This window comes from Myotis davidii, unplaced genomic scaffold (genome assembly GCF_000327345.1).
Source record: "Myotis davidii unplaced genomic scaffold, ASM32734v1 scaffold1271, whole genome shotgun sequence".
NCBI classification, from domain to species: domain Eukaryota; kingdom Metazoa; phylum Chordata; class Mammalia; order Chiroptera; family Vespertilionidae; genus Myotis; species Myotis davidii.
The window spans coordinates 25,933-26,753 of NW_006282255.1; positions in this window are offsets into that span (position 1 = coordinate 25,933).

An 821-nucleotide genomic window follows, 5' to 3' on the forward strand; every position below is an offset into this window, starting at 1 on the left:
TGTGTGCCATAGAGATGACCACATCCTGTGTAACAAGACCCGACTCGCGCCTGGCCAATCGGCGGGGCCCACAGTTCCCTCCCCTGCCCTCACTATAAAACCCACAATCCCATCAGGCCTTGCTCTCTCTCGGCCACTGGGGCTTACCGTTGCATCGGTGAGTGTGGCAGGGGAGCCAAACCTAGGTTTGAAATGAAGGACTCTTTGCTTTTGCATCGGACTCGCTGGCTCCCTGGTGGGCTTTTTGGGAACCTTGAAATCTGGGCACACAGTTTCTGCTGATGGTTCCAATAACCTGATAAGCAATTCTCTTACTAAGGCACCTTTCAATTCTATGGGATAGTGTATGGAGTGCAGACGACCTGATTTAAATTATGATCAGAAGCAGTCCACCATGAAAACCACAAGCCTCTAATACTGAGGATTTATTAATTTTATTATCTTAGAATAAATTAATAGAAAAAAATCATCCAAATATACTAGAATCATCTTAAGATATGCAAATGATACTGTATAAAAGCACTTCTGTGAAACTGTACATAAGGTATTTCTTAACAATCATAAAATAGTTTCCTTTATCATTATTAGCTAATATTAGACATGACAAGAAACTATTTGAAGAATCAGCTTGAAGGTCACACAGAGGACAAATATACCTGCTACTATCATGTAGTATGTCATCACTGTTCTGAAATTTTAAACCAACGCAATCAAACAAGAAAAAGAAATAATAGGTTCATGTCTTGGGTAAAAGTAAATTAATCACATTTACAGATGATAATATTGGCTACCTAAAATTCATTAGAAGGCTATTGCAACTA